This window comes from Panthera tigris, chromosome D2, assembly GCF_018350195.1.
Source record: "Panthera tigris isolate Pti1 chromosome D2, P.tigris_Pti1_mat1.1, whole genome shotgun sequence".
Taxonomy (NCBI): domain Eukaryota; kingdom Metazoa; phylum Chordata; class Mammalia; order Carnivora; family Felidae; genus Panthera; species Panthera tigris.
Genome location: NC_056670.1, coordinates 58,683,371 through 58,688,598, shown reverse-complemented (window position 1 = coordinate 58,688,598; position 5,228 = coordinate 58,683,371). Strand labels below are relative to the sequence as shown.

Sequence of the window (5,228 nt, the reverse complement as noted above, 5' to 3'; positions counted from 1 at the left end):
GTTGCCCGATCTGCCACGCTTATTCACTCAACAAACCTCAGGGGCTACTAAAAGGAACCTGTGTGTAATTGATTCTTTCCTGAAGGGTGCGCTTTCCCTAAGTGGGATACACTCCCATTAACCAGAGGCTAAGTTGTCAATGATCTGCACGGGGAATTAGCCACCTCAATGGTAATCCAGGGCCGCCTCTGACCAGAAACTAGGGTTGAGCCCAAACTAGCAAATTTGTGGAGGTGCTACTCGAGGCCTGAACTGAATGAAGGCGGTCCACGGCAATCCCCTCCGCTTCTGCCACCTCCCGTGGGCCGCTGACTCCTGGTGACACCTGTGCTTCTCACGTGGGGAGACTTAGGTGGGAGTGGGGACCCCTAAGAGGAGTCATCCGTGAGAGGGACGCCTGTGAGAAGTCAAATGACCCCCACCCAAGGGGGAGAGCGCACAGACCATCCTGCGGAAGCATCGGCATATCCTGGGTCTACTCCCTCCCACGCATGGGCCTTCCCCGGTGCACACGCCTACCCATGTGAGCGGTCTGTGTGTGTGTGTGCGCGCCCGGAGTGCATGCACCCACAGAGAGAGGTCACAGCCCCTTCCCTCCTCCCTGGGGGAGGGATCTGGAGGCCAGAGGGGTTGGGGAGTAATTGGTTTTGGCGTTTCCTACCTCTGCTGCCCGGGAAGCTTTCTCTGTTTCATCTTCAGCCTGATCAATCCCCAGTCATGTGCCTTTCCACATGGGCGCCCCCGGCCCCCCAACTCACCACGCTCTTGGAAACTTCGTTAGTGCCATTAATCTGCTGACCCAGGCAAATCACCGACTCTTCTCGCAACTCAGCCACTCAACTCACCCCCCAAGACCACCCCCTAGGATCTGCTAATCACCACCCCCCTCCCCAGGCTGGCTCAATCTCCACTTCCTCCTCATGTTCCTGCTTACCTCTTCTGTTTGATGGCCTCCCAGACCCCATTACCCTCCCATCTGGGATCCTCCTTCCTCCTCCTTCCTGCCCGCACACTCACCGACTTCGGAGCGTTTCCCTGCGTGTGAGTACCAGCACTTTGTATGTAAGGCAGCGAGCCCATGTCTGCCAGCGGCACCTGCCAAGTGCAAGGGTCAGATGTGCCCGCAGCCAGTGGTGGAGGGTGTGGGGTCAGGCTCTGGCCTTGGGAACCACACAAGGACCGTGTTGAGGGCTTACTGTTGGCCAGGCACTGTGCTAGACATTTTCATACCATTAAGAATTTAATCCTCACGACCCAAGAGACAGGGATTATTTCCCCCATTTTAAAGATGAGGGGAATTGAGGCTCGAGAGACTAGTTACTTGTTAATGCGTAGTGGAACCAACATTGGGACTGACTCAGATCTGCCTGATTCGAAAACCGCGTTCTTTCAGCTATGTAGAGGGAAGAGGAAGCCCATCCGTGAGCTAGCGAAGCTTCTTTGCGAAAGAGTCCCTGACGTGAGGTTCGTCCCAGCTCTTTCCTCTGTTAGAACTAGGTCTTGAAGCTGGGGTGTGTGCGGGTGTATGCGTGTGTCCCCTTTTCTTCTTAGCCCAGAGAGGCCCCTGGTGCCCGGGCCCCTGTCTGGAGCCCCAGGCTGCGCCCTGAGCCGGGGTGCACCCCTCTCAGCTGGCTCCAGGCTTACAGAAGAAGGCCCTGCTCCTTCCATGGCCTCTGTGGCTGCTGTGCTGGGCCCATTGTCCGGGCGGGAACAAAGACTGCGGATTTAAGCTGAGTGACCAGGCAGCTCTGCCAGGCAGAAAAGACCGCCCCCCTCGAAGCTGGGCCCAGCCGGGGGCAGGAGGGGGCCCTGAGAGAAAGGGGACAGGGAACCTTTGAAAGTAACTAATTAAAGGGCCTTTGCCTGCCTCCTCCCCCTGGGCGCCTAATCTCTCTGGGGCAGCAGCCAGACAATGTGCCCCTCCACCCGGCCCCCCTCACCCGAGTTTTAAAACAAGAGACAACTTGAAGTTAATGAGCGCCACCTGACGGGGGTCCCCTAATGAGAGGGGGCTGCTGGGCGGCTCACACATTCTCTGGCTCTATGAATAGCTCCCCCCACCCCCCTGAGTTTTATTCATCTCAGGCCAGGGGCAGGGGGCAGAAAGGAAGGGGGCCCTGCTCAGCTTGGAGCACGTGGACTGTCGTGCATCGCAGGGGTGGGGGGAGAGGACCCCCACGTGGCTCCCCCCACACGGCCGTGCCCTGGTCTGTGGCTGAGCCCCATAGGCTGTGGCCGAGACCTGGGAGGCCCGAGGCCTGGCTGGGTGGCTCAGACAGCCTACTGTGTAGGCTCTCGGTCCCTGGTGTTGGCTGCTGGCTTTTCTCAGTGGGGCACTGAGGCAGAGGAGGGGTGCTTTGGGGTTACTGTACTTGGTGGCAGGGGCCAGGGTCAGGAGTCATTTGGGACAGGAACGGAAAGGCTCTCTTGCATATATGGGCAGTCCCCACCATCCTGCCTCTTCTGTATAACTCCCCAGACCTGCCCCGATCTCTGATTCCTGTCTGGCTCCCATCCCTGAAGCTCAGTTCTGATGCTCCCATGCCCTCCTTCTCCAGATCAGACCCCCATCTCTCCCCCTCCCTGTTACCAACGGTGGCTGGTCTCTCAGACTCAGCATCTTCTGTTCCCAGAGTGGGTGGGCAACTCGTCAGCCTTGGAAGACAAGCCCAGCCTCTTGAGTGTGCATGTGGGTCTCGCCTCTGTGAATATGTAACAGCAAACAGGTGTGTAACAGCCTGGGGCGTGGGCAAGTGTGGAAAGACTTTTGGGAGATTGGGGGAGATGGTGGATGACCCCAACTCTCTTCCTCATACCAGCACTCTGCCCCAAATAATCCCACAACACACTGCCCACCCTGGAACCCTACTCCAATGCGCACTGGTGTCCACAGTGGGGGCCCTGATATCAGAGGAGGAGTCTGGGAAACAGAGCCTCAGGGCAGCCTGGTCTTTGCTCTCAGATCCAGAGATGACCGGGATGGGCTCCTCAGAGCCATGCCGTAGAATCCCCCCACTACCCCCCAAAAGGTGGGAGCTGAGGGGGTGGCATTTGAAGGGCCCAGGTTGGCCTGACGTGGAGGGGAGGGAGGGGCCAGACAGGATGGGGGTCTCCAGCCAGCAGAGAGCCATGGACAGAGGTGACTAATTTCCCAACTACTCATGGTGAAAATATCACATTTCATGCTTTGTTGCCGATTCATAGAAAAATCCTATTAAAACCGGGTGGATTATTTATACAGTTTAAACAAATGATGATCAAAGATTTTACACGTTTTGAAGACAACCCAGAGTTACGCAGCCTGGCCTGGGGTTTATCCAGGGTGTGGTAGACAAGCGTGAGGTCTGGATATCTAGCAGGAGGTAGGAGAGGGGTGCTGGTGAGTCAGGGGCAGGTTTAGACGGCCTGGCTGGGGGCAGGGTGGGGCGTTACAGCTGTTCTGCCCAGCAGGGGGCGCCCTCCCCATGGTGCTGATACCCTTCCTTCCCCCTCATCAAAGCCTCAGACAGGCAATGATTTCACCTCCCTTTTTGTCTGTTTGCGGACTTGCCTTAAACTCCCCCTGCAAGTGTCGTTGGCAGAATTTCTGTTTGTGGAACTGTCATCGCGTGGGACTGGACCGTGCCCCTGATGTGAACGATGCCAGCACCGTGTGCGACTGACCGCCAGTCCAGCATCTGGCGTGGGTACGCGTGGACAGGCGTGCACACCACAGTGTCTGTGGTGTCCCTCTGTTTCCTCTGTCACTTACCTTTCTCTCAATGCCACGCTAAAGGTCTCCCCTACAGTGAGCCTATTCCTCTTGCACACGCATTGTCGTGTGCACACATACACACGGGTCACACTCGCGCAGAGGGCCACTTTCTGAGAGATAGCTTCCAATGGCTCAGCTTGAGGTGGTGGGAAGCGGTAGGGGGCTAGAAGAGGGGCAGGTCCCCTTCCTGGCAGACTGTGGGGGACCCTAGCCTGGAAGGCATTACCTCAAGCCACAGCTTCCCCACCCGGACTCTAAAGACACACAGGAACTGCCCGAGTCTGACCAATCCCAGCTCCCTTGGCCATGCGGCCCACCCAAGTTCCCCCACCCTGAGGAAGGGTATGCTAAGTGCTTGGGATCCCTGACTGGAGGTCAGCCCGGAGCCCTGTGGTGAGAACTTGGAGCGCAGCACAGCCCCAGGAGTTGGGGGAGGGGGTTGGAGGGAAGGGTGGCTGGTGCCTGCGGCGGGGACAGAGCGGCCCTGCGTCCCGTGCCCTGGCCACCTGTCCCTGCCCACCAGGCCGTCCTGCCTCAGCAGTTTTATTACCCAGGGGGAGATAACGCCCTGGGGGGAGGCAGCCTGTCCTGAAAGGGAATGTACTCCCCCCACCCCCCCATCCCAGCCTCAGGGGCTGGCCAGGGCCTAGTTGAATTTCTGGTCTGATGGATCCTGAGGGGCTAAACTAGGGTTCTCCTGGAGAGGCCGTGGACAATCCTGGAGCTCCCCGTAGGAAGGGGTCCAAGGAAAGCAAGAAAGGGAGAAAAGGCAGTGTGAAGGGGGAGAGGAGGCTTCCCTTGGTGGGAGGAAGGAGGAAGTTTTGGTAGGGCAAGTTGAGAAAGCCAGAGATGGGGCTATCTGCCTCCCTGGAGATGTCTCAGCTGGAGGAGGGGAGGGTGGGAGTAACTGAGGGCCCCCAGCCCGGAGGGAGTGCTCCGCGCTGCGGATGGGTCTTAGGGACATGAAATCCACTTGGTTTGCTTATGTATTTATTTCTTCTTCCTCGAAGCTGGTTCCAGCAGTGACGCGCATACCCAGGGCCTGTGCAGCTAGCTAAGGCGCAAGACCTGGCCACGGGAAATGCGATCGTCTCATCGTGGAGACCCTAGTTGGTTTGTTTTCCTCCCGGACTCTCTCCTTCCCACACCCCCTTCCCTTTCTTGTTTTGAGGAGAGAAAACAGGCCACACTAGGGAACCTGCAACAGCAGTGAGAAGAACAATCACATGTGACTGGAGCATCCATCACGGCCTGGTCCTTCGGCCCGGCCCGGAGAAGCCGCCACCCTGGCTGCTGCCTTCGCCGCGGCCCGCGCTTTATTAGAATTTATACGTTGCCCCGATTGAGGGGGAAAATAATTAACACCCCTACAAATATATCGTAAACAAAATATTTATTAGAAATAAATAACTCATTTATTTTACATATTTCATTTCAACAATAACATTACCCAATTTATCATTTAACATTTTTG

General features: G+C 57.1%; 1 long non-coding RNA gene across 1 annotated transcript; it reads left to right on the top strand.

The window, feature by feature from the left end:
- Positions 1–2,640: 2,640 nt before the first annotated feature.
- On the top strand, positions 2,641–5,026 carry LOC122231933. Its single transcript, XR_006209230.1, has 3 exons — positions 2,641–2,726; positions 3,570–3,686; positions 4,765–5,026. It is a non-coding gene; the product is annotated as an uncharacterized LOC122231933 (long non-coding RNA).
- The last annotated feature ends 202 nt before the right edge of the window (positions 5,027–5,228 follow it).